This window comes from Myotis myotis, unplaced genomic scaffold (assembly GCF_014108235.1).
Source record: "Myotis myotis isolate mMyoMyo1 unplaced genomic scaffold, mMyoMyo1.p scaffold_m19_p_1, whole genome shotgun sequence".
Taxonomy (NCBI): Eukaryota; Metazoa; Chordata; class Mammalia; order Chiroptera; family Vespertilionidae; genus Myotis; species Myotis myotis.
The window spans coordinates 84329372-84347253 of NW_023416313.1; the positions used below are offsets into that span (position 1 = coordinate 84329372).

The 17882-nt window shown below is 40.7% G+C and overlaps 1 protein-coding gene and 2 pseudogenes across 7 annotated transcripts in view; 2 read left to right on the forward strand and 1 right to left on the reverse strand.

Annotated features, from left to right (window-relative positions):
• ELOVL6 (ELOVL fatty acid elongase 6) overlaps nt 1-17882 on the forward strand; it is a 145739-nt gene that overhangs the window by 114707 nt on the left and 13150 nt on the right. The window lies entirely within an intron of this gene.
• LOC118667448 lies at nt 3559-9561 on the reverse strand (annotated as a pseudogene).
• On the forward strand, nt 5673-6690 carry LOC118672976 (annotated as a pseudogene).

The following is a 17882-nucleotide window of genomic DNA, read 5'->3' on the forward strand; positions in this document are numbered from 1 at the left end:
TTTAATCCAGCATTATATATGTGAGGACCATCCATGTTTTTGCTTATAGCCATAGTTCCTTTTTCTCCTTACTGTATAGTACTTCATTTATACTTTTTATTTCACTGTATTCTAGGTAAACATTTGGATTGTGCCTATTTGGGGGCTATAAATAATGCTGAGGTGAACATTTTTATACCTGTCTTTTAGTGCACATTATGTTGGCGTTTCTTTGGGGTATACACCTAGGAGAGAATTTTCTTAGTCTGGCAAATCGCTTTCCAAAGGGTTTGTACCCATTTACACTCCTACCAACAACAAGTGAAAGTTCTAGTTGCTCCCCATCCTCACCAACACTTGCTATTGTCAGTTTTCCCAATTACAGTCATTGGTGGGTGGCTTACTTTCTCCTTTTGAAATAAACCAGCTGTCTGGATGGATAAAGTCTCCGAGAATAATAATAAAAAAAGAATAAGCCCAGATATAAGCAAGCTGATAAAAATCAGAATTTTCCAAAGGGATAGCTGTGCTCTCTGATTTTGTTCATGTTGGATACTGGATTATTATCACAATGTTCAAATGTTTACTAGCTCTGATATTTATATGTAACAATACCTGGAGGGGGTCCTTAATTTGAGATTTCTATGGCGCTGCTTAAAGTGTTTGTGGATAGTGGTTGAGATCATTATATAATGAAAATTTGATACAGATTATCATACATATATAGTTATAAATAGTCACAATAAGTTACAGAGATGCGTTCTGATTTCATCCTCATCTCATGCTTCATTGCATTCTAGTCTCAGACATTTGTACTCATGTCCTCTCTTCCGCACTCATCACTAATTCTTCATCTTTAGTTATAAATGGATTTAGTTTATAATGTCAAGTGCTGAGTCATTATCAGGCAACTTCTTCATCTCTTTCTGGTGTTGCTGCTGGCTGTGACTGTGCAATACTGGTGCTGAGTTTTCTGCTTGGCTTGTTCTATATTTCCATCTTTGTGCCGCAATAGTTCCATGCAACACCACTATGGCTGTGGTAGTTTTGATCAAGTTGGCTTGCATTCTATTATCTCTTTATTGTTGGAAACTTTGCTTTATTTCAGGAAGTCATTTTAGCACTTTTATCAAAGGCACATGCCACCTATGTTTGGACTTTCTGATTTCTCGTTGGTTCCAATATTTTAAAAGTCATCTATATATATAAAAGCCTAAGCAACAGTCTGACCATTTGATTGGTAGCTATGATGCACAATGACCACCAGGGAGCAGACGTTCAACACACAGGCATGGAAACATGGAACAGACTGATGAATCTCGGGGGAAGGGGGAGAGAGAAGGGCAGGAAGAGATTAACCAAAGACCTTATATGCATACTAGAGACTTGTTGCATGGATTCATGCACCGGTGGGGTACCTCAGCCTGGCCTGCTGGTATTGGGCCAAAACCGGCAGGCCGAAAAATGCCACCAGTGCATGAAACAATGCACCGGGCCACTAGTTAACTAGGAAATCCACCTTTTTGATGTTAGCATAAGTGATTGCCCAAGGTAATAAGAGTTTGGACTGGGAAATACCTAAGACCCTTCTAGTACTCTTGTTTTAAGTAAAATTGCTCCCTGAGCAATAAAGATGGAACAATGTGAGATTTGGCCTTGCGTCTATTTCTCTGGTTTTACTCCAGCCCACTGGAGGCAGAACCCTAACCATAATCTTCTTGATGACATACGGGACTTAGTGGCTCATGCAATTCCAGCTCCAGAAGACAAAGGAATAGGGTACAACTTGACCCAGGGATCCAGTGAAGTCCAGGGTCAAGGGATGTAAGACAACCTCTCACTCCATCACTTTCTTCAGTTCTTTGCTTAGATGTCACTATATTATTGATATGCTGTATCTAAAATAACAACCTCCATTCCCACTCCCTATCATCTGGTATAGTACACATTTGCTAACATACTACCTCTTTTCCTGCTTTAAAATGTAAGCTGCAAGAAATGTGAGACCTATCTGTTGAGTTTATTTTTCTTGGTGCAGACCCAGTACCTAATGCCGCATCCACATTCTCTCTAAACTTCTCCAGGTCCTAAAGTTTTAGGCCTCTCCTTCAGCCAAAATAACGCCTGGCACATATATAATGCTCAGGAAATAATTGATTGAGTGAATGAGTGATTAAAAACTCCTGGCCCCCTCCTGTCCAGAACTCTTTAAAGATCTGGATTATCTACAATTCTATCCATTGAAAACTTACCTAACACTCTAGGAAGAGTAAGGGAGTTTCAGTCATTCCCTCCTCCAATCACATTTGTCCTCTAACATCTAATTGTGAAATATGGGCTTTTTCTTTTTTTTTGAAGAGATGGAGAAGCAGAAGAATCTGTATTTAGAAACCCAGAGTTTTGAAGGGATGTGAGTAAGGGAAGGGAAAGGAACAAGATCAAGGGAGAAGGCCAAAAAGTGAGCTCAGAAAGGCCAAACACAAACCAACTAACCTCCACTTGTGTTCTAGGCTGTATCTTTTCATTTCTCCTCTCAATCATTAGATGGAAATTGGATTTTCCTCCAGAAGGGAGAAAAGCCTTAAAATTCAAAGGCCTCATCCTCATTGTTGGGATGGCTTGGAAGTGAGGGACAGTGATGGAGGGAATACTCAACATACGCTCATATTTGATGATGAAGTAAGAAGACCTTCTCCCCTGAGGAAATGTAGAAGTCTGGAGAGTTCGGCTTTGCATTTGGAAAGTTCAATAGCTCGGTCTTCAGACTGTTTGAACATTTTGTTTTTATTGCCCAATCCTAGTCATAATCATAACTGTCATAGTACACAAATACCCACTGAGTTCCTATTATTCATAAAGTGCTCAAGGGCCCAAGGTAATTCACAGGTTTAGCCCACTTCCAGCCTTATGTCCCAAAGAAAATTGGATACAGCTATCATATATATAAACTTTAATTATATATATATATATACACACACACACACACACACACACACACACACACACACACACTTTAAGCTTTTTCTACTTTAAGGGTTAAAAATACATATATTCCTCTGTAGAAAGAATGATACTATGCTCCTAGGATAGGACTGATAGAATACTAGGCCAGTGCAAGTGCAAAGTATACCAACTCTCAGCTCCCATGAGCTTGGTAGCATATATGTTGTGGTCACATTAGAGATGGAGATATTTCTGTGAACTTGAAGAGATGGAGAAGCAGTGACTAAATGGGCTTTAATGCTTTCTGTATTTTTGTGGTCGATGTTGTTGGTTTCTTTTTTTTTCTTTTTTTGAAAGTTGAATTTTTTATTGACAGAATTAATGAAACATTCATGGCAGAGTTGGCCACAATACACTGTGACATTCAAATTAGACCTATTTAAATGCGACTTCTTTTGATTCCTTCAATTTTGTACAATGATTACAGAGTGGTTCTAAATGAAAATCACTTCACCCACATCACCCCTGTCCACTTAGTTGTTAGAGACAAAGAGCTTGCTCCAAGTTTTTTAAAAGATAGGCTAAAATACAATCAACTAAAATAAGCTATCAGGCCTAATCAAGAAAGGCTTAATATTACTCATTCTCATCTTTGAACATTTTACTTGTCTTTTATTAGAGCTACTAGATAAGGGTTCCCACAAGTACATCAATTTATTTATAGGCTTTGGATTCAAGCTCTTTAAGAGTATTCCATGTGTATTCAAAAGAACCTACATTCTCATGATAATGTACACAGTATTTTTTTAAATTCTTTATTGTTTGAAGTATTACATATAGTATTACATATGTTTCCTTTTTCCCCCATTGACCTCTCCCCTGCCATCCCCACCCCCCAGCACATGCCCTCACTCCCTTAATGTCTGTGTCCATTGGTTATGCTTATATGCATGCATACAGTCCTTTAGTTGATCTCTTCCCCCCATTCCATCCCCACCTTCCCCCTGCTTTCTCTCTGAAGTGTGATGGTCCTGTTCTATGCTTTTCTTTCTCTGGATCTGTTTTTGTTCATCAGTTTATGTTGTTCATTATGTTGCACAAATGAAGGAGATCATGTGATATTTACCTTTCTCCAACTGGCTTATTTCGCTTAGCATAATGCTCTCCAGTTCCATCCATGCTGTTGCAAATGGTAAGAGTTCCTTCTTTTTTACAGCAGCATGGTATTCCGTTGTGCAGACGTACCACATTTTTTTAATCCATTCATCTGCCAATGGGCACTTAGGCTGTTTCCAAATTTTAGCTATGGTGAATTGTGCTGCTATGAACAAAGATGTGCATATGTCCTTTCTGACTGATGTTTCTGATTTCTTGGGATATATTCCTAGAAGTGGGATTATTGGTCAAATGGGAGTTCCATTTTTAATTTTTTGAGGAAACTCCATACTGTTTTCCATGATGGCTGAACCAGTCTGCATTCCCACCAGCAGTGCACGAGGGTTCCTTTTTCTCCACCTCCTCGACAGCACTTGTCATTTGTTGATTTGTTGAGGATAGCCCTCCTGACAAGTGTGAGATGGTACCTCATTGTCATCTTGATTTGCATCTCACAGTGACTGAGCATGTTTTCATAGGTCTCTTGGCCTTCTGTATGTTCACTTTCAAAAAATGACTATTTAGATCCTTTGCCCACTTTTTAATCGGATTGCTTATCTTCCTTTTGTTAAATTGTATGAGTTCCCTATAAAGTTTGGAAATTAAACCCTTATCGGATATAACATTGGCAAATATGGGCTTTCTTGCAGTTTTGTTGTGGACTTTCTTGTTGTTTTGTTGATGGTTTCTTTTGCTGTGCAGAAGCTTTTTATTTGCTGTAGTCCCATTTGTTTATTTTCTCCTTAGTTTCCATTGCCCTAGGACCTGTGTCAGTAAAGATATTGCCACAACATATGCTGTCCTGCCACCCACCATCTTCTTTTTTTTCCCATAGTATTTTTTTTATATCTATGGTTTCAATTCTAGCACAAGATTTTCTGCACCTGGGTGCTTACAGGCTTCAACCAAATAGCATGAATAGCAGGGAATGAGAACTTTCCCTCTGTTATATTTTCACAAAAGCTTTTGTCTTCTCTATATTCTTTTGAGTGTAGATTAGCATAATCATCTCTAATTTGGAAAAAAAAGCCCAAGTTCATCAAGTAGTGCCTTAAATCTTCTCTGTAATCAGAGAACAACTGCATGAGACCTACTGCTAATCCAAACAGTCCACCTGTATTTTGCTGCACCATAGTTTTATATTCTTCTTCAGGGGGCCAAGTGTAGCTAACCCCCCAGTAAATATCTAGCCTCGTCCCTGGTGGAGTTCCAAAAGCGGGCTGGTAAAAAGCTTTACGGCATCTGGGTGATCAAGAGATAAGACTTTCTCTAGGCCAAGAAAATATACGTAAGTAGCAGAATTGATGACAGATGGAATCCCATTGATGCGATGTGCCACGTGGGAGTTTTGAGTTGTCTTCAATATCATGAATGAGTAAACTGGCATCATGCTACATTTCCCGCACTTCAATGATAATCTGAAGCTTATCTTTTGGAACTTTTAGCCAATGATTAAATGCCTCTGAAAGTTTGGTTCTCATTTGTTTACTTGGTAATTATAGCAAGTACTTGTGGGGTTCTAGAAGAATTCTTTAGACTGTTTTTGAGTCTTCTCCATTGTTGAATTCCAAAGCTGATGGTTCAACAATGAGATCACAGTTCTGCACCACCGGTCCTGGACTTCCTACATTATAGCTCCTCCTGATGCCTACATGAATCCTTCCCTTCCTGCATCCAGAACTCCCCACCCCTCCTCAGCCTCAAGAAATGCACCGTCCAGGTCACACTCAACATTGTTGTTTTCAATAGTTAATCTGTTAGTAGCTGGATACTATTTCCTACTAAGAGACAAATGTACATACAGATGTCTTTTCTTGAAAGTTACCAGAATATTGAAATCTAACAGATTAACCTTTAAAATATTTTGTGAGGAAAAAAGAAAAGCACAAAAATAAGCAGAACAGCACTCTTAGCTACATCTACTGGGAGGATGAGGACCATTCTCAGCAATCGGACTGTCAACATCACAGAAAACATGGACATCACACTGAAGAGCCGCAGTTATTGGAAGGGCCCCAGAGGCACCCTGTGGAGGGACTTCAATTACATCAATGTAGAACTCAGTCTCCTTGGAAAGAAAAAGAGGCTCCAGGCTGATAATGGATGGGAAATAGAAAGAAACTGGCTACTGTTCACACTGTCTGCAGACACGCACAGGGCAGGATCAAGGGTGTTCCACTGGACTTCTGTTACAAGATGAGATCTGTACATGCTCACTTTCCCTCAATGTCGTTATTCAGGAGAATGGTTCTCTCGTTGAAATTAGGAATTTCTTGGGCAAAAAATAGATCTGCAAGGTTCAGATGAGGTTGGGCTTTGCTTGTTCTGTTGTTTGGTAGTGTCTCAAGCCCAGAAAGATGAGTTAATTCTTAAGGGAAGGAACTTGTATCAAATTCAGCTGCTTTGATTCAGCAAAAGCCACAACAGTGAAAAACAAGGATGTCAGAAAAATTTTGGATGTTATCTATGTTTATGAAAAAGGAACAGTTTAGCAGGCTGGTGAATAAGATCCAAGTTACCCAGCTATAGAAAGAGCAAGAGGCTGGATGGTTCCTCAGCTCTGTTTGTGATATTTTAAAGATGCAATAAAAGCCATGTATTGACTTTGGGGGGTGGGGGGAGAGAAGAGAAAAATCAGAGCAGGTAGGAGAGTTTAAGCATGTTTCCAGCTCTTAAAATTCACAGAACACAGTTACTATGAGTGTGTTTGCTTTGAAATATATGAGAATATATGAAATAAATGAAAGTGATGTAGTCAGGAAAAGATTTGTTGATGAAAGAGGTTGTCCTGGTATCAACAATAATGTTGTTGAGTGAGTAATTTTAACATCCATCAGCTTATGTGATCCTCGTGACAACGTATGATGCAGGCAGAATATCAGACAATGCCATCTCCATTTTATAAAACAAGTGAGAATTATGAGACGTGCCCTAAAGCACTTGATAAGAGGAGATGAGACTAGGAATCTAACAGCCAGATTTTCTTTGCCTAGCACTGGGCTGCCTCTCTAATAATACCTTAAACTTAATCTAGAGGATGCCTTAGATATTAGGAATATTTTCACATATAGTATTTCAATGGGTATTATATATTTTTAAAATTATTAATGTTTTATTAAGTCTTACAGGTATAATATTACTGAGAGATGTGCTTGTCTTGTGCTTGGGCCAAGGTGCATGAAATTTTATATATAAAACTAGAGGCCGGGTAGGGTCCCCAGGCCTGGCCAGCCATCAGGGCTGATCAGGGCCTTCTGGCTGCCCACCAGAGCTTTCCTTCTGGCTGCTGGCCAGGGCCTTCCTTTGTTCTGCACTGCCCCTTGGTGGTCAGCACACGTCATAGCGAGCGATTGAACTCCTGGTCTCCGGGTAGAACTCCCGAGGGGACAATGTGCCTATTAGGCTTTTATATATATAGATATTTTTATAGGTATAGTAATTAAAGGCAGTCATCTCTACTCTTTCCTGCTAGTCGATATCAAAGTTGTCCTGTTTGAATTCTCTATTCAAATATCTGAATTCATGGAAAAATTGGAACCAGACAGGAAACAAGCTAAGATCTATAGAAGAATTAAAGAAAAGAGTGATTTTATTTTTCAAATTAGACCTCGTATGCACAAATGCATAAAAATGTGCTTATCTATGCTAATATTTTTGTGTTCAGAATCATTTTGTGATTAAATTGGGGCAAAGAGTTCCTGTTGCTTCATCATGCAGAATTATGGGAAAATTTGATTTGGGCATCGAGGTGCCGGAGAATGAAAATTCTCAGGCTTCCTTTGAGCAAAAGGAAACTCTTGAAATGGAGAGTCCCAGAACAGACCATTTGGGTACTGACACTTGTCAGAGTAGCCAAGCCAGCATCCTGGGTGATTTTGAAATAAGAGAATTCAAATTGGCCATAAGTTCAGAGATTGCATGTGTGGATTTTTTGCTGGGGTTTCTTTTGGAGGAGCAGATGACTCTGCAGCGCAGGCACTGCCATCTGCTGCCAGCGTGACACATTTGAAGGGGGACCCATCTGGGCACCATCTATAAATACTTCACAGTAGAAGAGCTTAATATTCACCTGGAAGATAAATTTCCAATAATTTCTAGGAATAATAGCACAGAGAATTTTTACACCTGGCAGTGTTTAGCCTACAGACTCAATGTTCTGAGATGATTGCTGGTCAGCTGCCAAGAGGCACTTTCTAGCAAGTCGTTAGCTGTCATCGAAGGGCTTCAGTCATTATCTGTCTGTCTTTACCCATCCCACTAATTTCATGATGGTGGTGGTGAATTGATCTTGTTTGAGAACTACTGTACTTCAGATGCCAAAGGACTTGGGAGATGGGGAGGCTGACTCCCCTTACGACACCACCAAGTTCACCTGCCAAAGAGATCACCAGATGTCTCAGGCTCTGTAATCCTTTGGAAAATCCCCCAGAAACTTTCCTGGAGGTCTGTATCTATCTCTTTAAAAATATTAACAAAAGATGTAATTTAGAAAGGAATATCTTTGCTTTTTCTATCTCTTTTGAGTGGTGATATTTGATTGGTTTCTTTAAACAGTAAACATTTTTCTATAGGAGTGAGATATGACACCAGGCCTATTCACCTAGTAGGCATATATACTTACTATTTGTGACATGAATATTGTTCAGATTTACTTTCTCTAGTATGTCTTATGATTATAATACTTCACTTACTGTGAACAACTATGAAATTTTCAGAAAAATAACAATGTTTTAAAAATTAATCTAATGGATTTTTAGATAAACTCAAAGGAAGGAAGTGGGCAGATAAAGACCAGCAGTTTATGGTTTAGGTTTCCTCCCTTTCTTAGAGTTATAACATGAGCTACAGAAGTTTAGGGCTGGAATCCTAAAGGGCATTCCTAGTCCTAGTTCTAAGGATGTGGAAAACTGACGGTCATGATGTCATTCTTCCTTTCTTTCTCTCTCCCTCCCTTTTTTATCTTTTATCTTTTTTATTTGTTTGTTTGTTTGTTTGGTTGGTTGGTTGGTTGGTTGGAGTAGGGGAGAGACTATTCAGACATATAATGTTATTCATCATGTTCACATACTCTTCCAATGAAATTGTCATGAATCATTCCTTGGGGGGGAAAAAATTTCCCTTATGCAACTGTGAAACCTAGTTAAGACTGTGCAGTGGAGTTAATGGGGCCATGCTCTTAGTCCTGGCACTGGAATTATCACTGTCCTAATAATCTGGTAATATTCCAAACGAGATTAAGAGCTTTCCCAGAGGAATAACATTTTCTTTAGAAACAAGATGACTAACACTTTGATGATCCCGGTGAGTTTTGTGGCTTTCACGTTAATCTTCACTACTGCCCACATTTATTTTTAGGTTCTTTCCAGTTCCTGCAGCGTCCTGTTTTGATTTTCTGCTGCACTCAGTTGGAGACACTATGATAGTACTTGATCTCTTTGTTCTTGTTGTAGAAGTCCAGAAACTTGATCTCTTTGTTCTTTCCATAGGTAGTTGAAAGCCCATTTGCCTTAGTCATGGGCAAGCCTCTCTTGCCCTCCCCTGGAATGCATTAGGTAGCATCCCATCCCTGGTTGAATAAAGAAGGCACAGGAAGAAAGCACGAGAAGACATTAATTTTGTAAAATTTAGCAGAACCCCGAGGCTTAAAATTCAGGGACAAGGATTCTCACCAAGGACAGCAGTGATGCATCGGTAGGCAGTTTTCTTCATCAGTTATCTGAGCAGCTTCATCTGAAGGTTCGTGGAGTTGGAGGGGGTTGGGGAATGGGGCAGCAGGAAAGCATCTTGGAGGGTGAAGTCTCCAGGGTGTTCTTAACTCATAGCTAGAACCCATAGGTTTCTTCCATGGCTGAGGTTCTGAGTTAATTGCTATGAGATGGGTCCTAGGCATATGTTAATGCTTCTTGGTGATTGTAATATCCCATCAGGTTGAGAACTACTATCCTAAATGAAAGCCTGGTGGGGAGTTCAGGATCAGCGCTACGTGAAAGGCAAAGCACTAGGACTGGAGTCAGAAGCTTCTTAGTGACTGTGTGACCTGGAGCCAGTCTCCTGCCCTTTCTCCCAGCCTATTTCTTGGTCTGCAAACCAGGATGATTATAAAACGAGAATCACATTTTATAATGTCAGAGTTCAATAACGTTCCTCTCCTGGAATATCATGCCAGCATCTAGCACAATACCTGCACAGTCAAGTACTTGTCAGCCAGAATTGAAGCTGGCATTGGTGGCCTCAGAGTCGGGGTGAAGTAAGCAGTGGCTGCCCTCCACGCTTGGCCCTTCTGGGGCTGAAGCTACTAGTTGTGCCAATATATTTCAGATTAAAACATAATATAGTAGCTGAAGTAAAAGAAAATCTTGTCTGTTTTATGAAACAGCTTACATTCTTAATCAAAATTTCAAATCAAAACTTAAATGTGGTAAGTTCCATAGCTAGGTGTCACATTTCTTTTGAGAAATTGTACCAATTGTCATTATTATTATCATTGTTTATTTTTAATCTCCCCACCCCTTCTTATTCCCTGCTCTACCAGGTTGGTTTTTATCAGGTGATTTTGCCCAATTGGACCCAGCATTTCTTAGCCTTGTCAGATGCCTGAAACAAGTGAGTTATATCCACATTGCACACTCCAGATGCAAGGACTGCATTAGCAGTCATATGTAAGCAACATTCAGACTCTTAAGGCTATTTTTATGCCTAGCTTTACAAGTTAAGGGACTAGACATATGCATCAGAAAGTGAATTGAAAGCAACCCAGCTTACCAAACATTCAATAAGAACATCTGTTTCAGATTGGTTTTCTGACTTACCAAGGGATTTTGGTGAGTGGAGAGAGCAGTCACTGTGTCTCCACCTTCCGTGTGTCTGTGGCAGAACCACATTCTCTGCTACATAAGATCGCTTCTCTGCGCTGCAAGACTTTCCTCACTTACAGCTTCTTCCACGAAGCCTTCAGCTCTGACACACTCCACACGGCAACATGTAGCATTGATTAGAAGTTCATGAATCTCCCTACAGGCATACCTCATTTTATTGTGGTTCGCTTTACTGAGCTTCACATATGTTGCGGTTTTTTACAAATTGAGGGCGAGACCCTCCACCAGCAAAATGATTACAACTCACTTTATTGTGAAGCTCTCTTTATTGTGGTGGTTTGGAACGGAACCAGCCATGCCTCCCAGGCCTGCCCGTATATATGCTAGTATGTAACTGATTCCATTGCAAGACATATAGTGGAAGCTACTCCATACCTCGGGACTTAAGTGATATTTCTCCAAAAAGGCCTTAACTATCCTCCTTTGCTCATGCTAATTTAGGATCAGCTTTCTTACTCAGTCTGTTGCTATCTTTCCATGTATCTCAGTTTTTATGTCTGTTCTTTTTCATGGTTGTTGTTGGCTCTCTGATACCCCTGTAGACTAAAGCTTCATTCATCTAACATTTCTGATCTCTTAGAAGCAAAAGAGTTACTGACTATCTACAGAGCATTCAGGCCTTTAATATGTCATTCTTTTATTATTAAAAAAATTCCTAAGGATTACCCGACTATAAATATTAGAAATGATCATTTAAAATTAGGTTTCCAGTGGCTTCTGAAAAAGAAGAAATACATGGGTATTGTAAAACAAAATTCTAATAGGTATCATTGTTAACAGTTTAAAGGGTTTTCCTCCATAGATATTTTATAACTGTTAGTACATATATACATCACCTTTTTAAAATGTACACAAATTGGATCATACCACACAGAATGGTCTGGCGCCTTAGATTTTTCACTTCATTATCAGGTATCTCAGAGCTCTCCTATATCAGCACCGAAAGCAGCACATTTTATACCTAACTATACTGTGTTTATTGTAATTTATATAACCATTCTCGTGTCAGTGGACTTTATATTATGTGCTAACCGTCTTTTATATATTACAAAACATACAATTTGGTATACTTTTGCAAGTATAGCCAAAGGGTATGTTATATTTCTAACAAGGAAAGGTCAAAGGATGTACGTATTTTAAATTTTGATATATGTGTAATAAGCCATTTTAGCCTCATGTGCCTTGAACCACAGGGTGTTTGGGAGACATTTGAATTTTCAAGTGGAGATATGCACTTAAAGATTCCACTCACAATAAGTGAATCGACCTAGAAATGATCATTCAGTAAAGAGTGAAATTGTGCTCTCTGAATTGTTAGTGGAGGCACAGGGGGAGTAAATTATCAAGAGACTACAAGGTACAGCCCCATTTAACTGCTGATATAAGGACCCAAAACAATCCACACTATTATTTAAAAATGTGTTTTTAGCAAAGGCTAAATACTAGACCAGACTAAAGCAGACATTGTCTGTTGAGGATACCTGTCATCAGGCATGGAAAGGTTTCAGAAGGCGGGTCACACTCTGTTCACGTGATCCTGATGTGGAGATGCCATTGCTCAGTATCGCAAACACTGTAATCCTGCCTCACTGCCCGAGTCTAGAGGCATCCCAGTGAGCTTTTTGGTTGTTGTGAATTTGTTTAACCTGTTCTGGGATCATTACTGTTCTTCCTACTCTGGAAAATGTCAGTCTAAGACAAATGGCAGTGTGTTTTGCTATCAGGAAAATCAGTGACCTCTCCCTATGTTTATAAAGAGATGCTGCTATTGGATCAGCTGTTGCCATGTTTTGACAACTGAAAAAAATCTCACACCTTTTTTATTCTTTTTCTGATTATAGGATACTAGAGGCCCGGTGCATGAAATTCATGCACTGGGGGGCAGGTGGGTCCCTCAGCCTGGCCTGCACCCTCTCACAGTCCAGGAGCCCTCACTCCTTACTGCGTATTGCTCCTTAGCGCTGCCACAGAGGTGGGAGAGTCTCCCGCCACCGCCACTATGCTTGCCAGCCTGAGCCCAGCTTCTGGCTGAGTGGCGCTCCCCCTGTGGGAGTGCACAGACCACCAGGGGGCAGCTACTGCATTGAGCATCTGCCCCCTGGTGGTCAGTGCACATCATAGCGACTGGTTAGTGTGGTCATTCTGCTTTAACAGTTGCTTAGGCTTTTATTATATAGACTAGAAGCCCAGTGCACGAAGCAGGGGAGTCCCTCAGCCTGGCCTGTGCCCTCAGGGGATGTCTGACTGACAGCTTAGGCCCACTCCCTCTGGACATCCCTGTGAGAGTGCACTGACCACCAGGGAACAGCTCTGGCCCTGCCCCCCCATCGCCCCTCCTCCACTGTGGGTTGCTGCCCCTTCCTTCCCCCCCCCCCCACCCCGATTGCCATCCCCTCCTTCTGCCCGCTGGCACCCTCCTTGGCTGGCCTGGCACCGCCTGCATGCCGGCCCCACCAGCTGATCATTCCACTCTTAGGTTGATTTACATATTAAGCTTTTATTATATAGGATTAGTATAATAAAACATTTTCATTGTCCAGTCCTGGAAATAATTAATTGCCCCTTTGGTTACTGAGTGAGCAGAGTGGTAGGCTCGGGGTGTGTTTGATACTTAAAATAAAAAATACTTCAGAAGGCTTATTTTAATTTCAAAATACCTTGCATTTTAATTGAAGGCCAGTAAGGAAACAATAAAAATGTAATGTTACTACCTATTGATGTTCATATTGAAGTAATTGAAAATATTATACCAAAGACTCTTCCCACGGCAGAATTCTGGAATTCTTATAGTCATTACTGAGATATTCTGCTTTGACTTCCTATTGGCATTAAAATTGGAAATCTAGAATAGAGAGTCACTTCTTTTCTCAAGCTGATAAATGGTCAGACCTCATGGTGAGTGCCTGGGTTTGAAAGAAAGTTAGCCATGTGAAGTTAGCCACACTTCTTCACATAGACGCCCAGCAGTTACAGAGGGGGAAAATAACCAAAACCCTGTAAAAGAAAAAAACAAATACAACCTGAAAATGAGAACTTGTTTTCCAAACTTTTACTCTGGACATCCCAACATCGACTTATGTAGCACACGAGGTATCCAGAGGTGACTCCCAACCACAGAGTCCCAGTATGTGTCAGCACCACAAATGGTTTGTGTCAGAGTTTGAACTTCATTTATGTCAAACACCCACATGTTTATGTGCATGTTGACTGTCTCTGCGATCCGCTGTAGAGATCCTCTCCCTGCCCCAGGAAGCACTATAGTCTCTGACACTGGTGGACGTGGAGGACATAGGTGTTGATTCAGTAAATGACTGTGTCTTTTCACCAGGCCCAGTGCAGTGTGGTGAAGCTTTGTAGGTGTCGTTGTGATTGTTGACTCAGTTGTAGCCATCTTACCTAGTCGCCTATTAAAAATACGTCAACTTTAAATTGCCAATGTAATTAATATATGCTTGCTTTAAAATAGTCAATGCAGAAATGTACATAGTACAAATGAGAAGGGTCCCTCCCCCACCTCTGAGGATCTCAGCTAACAGTCCCATGAGCATGCATAGTGCCTCCTTGGGGACATACATGCCATGGCAAATAGCTATTGATGAATAAACAGGCTTCCTCTGAACTGGGGATCCAGAACATTCGTTTGAGAAGCAGCAGCTCAGCTAACCAGGCCTGTGGTTTACTCCAGATCTCCTTACTGCATTTGCCTAATGTAGCGGACGGGGGAGCAGACACATCCACTTCTTTCTCTACTGGGCCCTCTCCTATTCCACTAGCTGTTATCATCTGGGCTCTGACAAGAAAAAAGATAAATTCCTGCCCTCCCCCCCAAAAACACACACACACACACACAAAAAAAACTAAAACCAAATAAAGGCCGCCGGTGTGACCCTACAACTGGGGAAGGCATGTGATGTGGTAGTCATCTGCCCCCGTCAAACACAATGGCCCATCTCTCGGCCTCTTTAAGGCCCTAGATTTGGAATAATCTTTATCATCTGATCAAAAGATGAATGTCACCTGATACTTTTCTATACCCACAGACTCTCCTTTAAGACATTCTATGGAAAAATGCTCATTTCATATCATAGTGTGAACTTGGTAGCTGACACTTATTTTGTGAAAAGTTGGCTCATGAAATAAAATATCTAACAATAAAATACTTAATAACATGGATAATCATCAGTTCAAATCAAATTCTCTGTGTATCGGTTTCCTAGGCTTTTAGTTAGCTTTCACCTCTCCTTCCTGATGCATGGAGGTGAGTGAGGTATGTGATTTTTTAACAATGAAAGATAAATCAAGTAAAATAGTAATAATAACAATAAATAGTAATTACATAATAATTGGTGCAAACTAATATTCAGCACTTACATATCAGAGAGTCTATGCTAATTAAATACCTACCTATATTGTCTTTTTTCCCCTACCTATATTGTTGTAAAATTTATAGAAGTAATTTGCAGGTTGATATGATTATCTTTTCAGATGAAGGAAGACTAAGAGAGGTGAAGTAATGTGCCCAGTCATGAGAGTAGTAAGTGAGAGCACTGTGACTGGAATTTGCAACTCTAATCTATTGGTAGTGGCCCAGAGTGGTTGAAATCTTTGATGCTATGTCTAGGCGTGGCCAGGAGTGTCAAGCCTCATTAGCCATGAGTATCTAAGGTCTGCGGGTAGCAGAACATATGCCGCGTATTTGACTCCTGCATCACAGAATCCCACAAGATGATGCAACTTAGGGAGGAAAAACATCACCTCCCTTAAAGTATATTTTGGTCAAGTGTCACAGTCTAAGCCCTGAGCACAGTTTTAATAAAAAGCCACATGATTCCACAGTGTTTAGTGGCTGAGATGTGCCAAGGGCAGAGCTACTGGCTTCCCACAACTAACAATCATCTCATTGGCCACAAAGCTCCCCAGTGGCTCCCTGTGGTAGCATTGTCACACCCCAACAAAGCGGCTTTGCCCACGGACACATAAGCCCGATGGCTGGCACCGACAGCGTCCCTGAGAAATGTACTGTCCTCTGTTCTGAGTCAGCCTTATTGTTCAGAGTCGAGGGAGTGAGGCTTATGACCAGATCCGGGACAATGATATGTGCTATGTTCTTGTTGTCAGCAACACTGCGGGTCACCATGTGTCTAAACTTTCAAGTCTAAAATCCTCTGAAATGACCTTCTCACCCCCTAACCCTCACGCTTGAAGAATTATTTGTCTGTAACTCAAATGCCACTTCCTCTGATGTCTCCCAGGGCCACCACTACCTTCAGCAGCCGAATTGGCTTGTTTATTCTTGTCACCCCAGCATCTAGGACAGTGCCAAAAAAAACTTTAACACTGAAAGAATAAGTTAAACTATGCTGATACTTAAGAAATTGGGTGTAGTTAAACTACAGTGATTTTGGTGAGCCGGGAAGATGGAAAGATAGTAACTATTCCAAAGGTACTTTCCCTGAATCTACTCTGATCATGGGTGAAGCAGAATGACATAGCAGAATGACATAGCAGAAGAAGGGCTTTGCTTACTGGGGATGTTGGGCTGCAGCCGAGGGGGAGAGACATGCTCTGTAAAATGTGCTGATGATTCCCAAATATCATATATCTGGCGCTAATGAGCAGAGATGGATACATGTTCAAAGTGTGTCATTTGTGTGTTTCTGTGCTTTTGGTGTGTACAAAAGTCATTGACATATCTCCCACAGGTCTATGAAAAGCAGACAATTGATGTAGTAAGTACTTCACCAGCAGTATCTATGACTAGGTGCATTTTGTAGCCACAAAATGTTAACTAGTGTTCAAAAGTCTACCGAACATCAAATCCTGTGCATTGTGTCGGCCGGGATGCTTTGGGCTGCAAGTAGTAGAAAGCAGAACTCCAAATGGCTTACACAATAAGGAAGCTTTGTCTCAAAAACAAGAAGTCTTGAGATAAGGTCACTGAATGATTCATTGAGCAGAAGAGTCACATCTTGAAGGACTACTTTGCCAATCCTCTCTGAGTTAGCTTCGTTCTCAAGGGAGCTCCCTCATGGTTGCAAGATAGCTGCTGCCCTTCCAGGTAACACGTGGTAAAGAGCGAGGAAAGCTTTCCCAAAAGCCCTAAGCAGCTCTCTCCTCACATCGCACTGTCTTGAATTAGGCCCGTGCATACCTTAAAAGTTATTGCTAAGGGAAACTGGATTACTACAACTTGCCTAGGCAACTGAAATTTACTCCCAAATTGAGGATGAGGTCAACTTCCTTGGGAGAACCTGAACTAAATCAGGATTCCTTTAATATGGAGGAGGAGGAGAGGACTTGGCTCTTGAATAGGGAATTGACCAACCGTGTCAGTTACGTTTGCTCTGTGGAGATGCCACGTTCATATGTTCATATTACCTTCCAAGTGTCCAATATGGTAATGACCTTAATCAGGTGACTTCCTATTAAAAATTAGCTTTATCTGGTAAGGTAAAGATGAAACATATAATGAATTCAGATAAAACAGAAACATCTCCATTACCTACCTGACTTGACCAATGAAATTCAGCTCCCCAGTCATAATTAGGAAGAGAAACAAAAGCTATTTTCCAGTTCGGTGATGCTGCTACTCATTTCACTAGTTTTTCTCCTAACTGACTTGTAGAACCTAGACAGGGATACTGCCAGAAAAAGGGTGGGCAAGCACATCTCCCCAGATGGTCAGCCAGCTTTCCCTTTAGTCATGTGTGTGGTTTGCATACCGAGACCTATGCTTACAGGGTTCAGTCATAATGGAGGCCACTGGTTCCAGTTGCCAAGTTCTTTCACACTTGAGGTTACATCACTGAGCTCAGCACTTCTCAGCTCCCTTGTTCTTTAGCAGTTCCTTGATAAAAATTTCATATGTCCATTTATTTCCCGACGAACTTTCACTTTTTCAATAGTCTTTGAGCACTCATGTCTGTGTGG